The sequence below is a fragment of the Stegastes partitus genome, unplaced genomic scaffold, assembly GCF_000690725.1.
Source record: "Stegastes partitus isolate 25-593 unplaced genomic scaffold, Stegastes_partitus-1.0.2 Scaffold844, whole genome shotgun sequence".
In the NCBI taxonomy this organism is placed as follows: Eukaryota; Metazoa; Chordata; class Actinopteri; family Pomacentridae; genus Stegastes; species Stegastes partitus.
The window spans coordinates 330,056-330,412 of NW_007578575.1; positions in this window are offsets into that span (position 1 = coordinate 330,056).

Consider the following 357-nt stretch of genomic DNA (forward strand, 5'->3'; position numbering starts at 1 on the left):
ATATTCAGACTTTTATTCCATATATTCAGACTTTCATTCCATATATTCAGACTTTCATTCAATATATTCAGACTTTTATTCCATATATTCAGACTTTCATTCCATATATTCAGACTTCATTTCACTTCTTTCCTTTCATGTTATTTTACTTTTTGTTTGTTTGTTTACTTGTGTATTGCTGCCACAAAAGGATGCTACAACAATATTTCACTGCTGTAACATTGTCTTTTTAACATTGCTTCCACAGTGACAAGAACTATTCTATTCATTGTTTAAATGTTCTGTATTATCCCTTTGCATGTTAACTCAGATAACCTAAATTACTAGGTTTAATATTTATTGAAAATGTTTGGATTC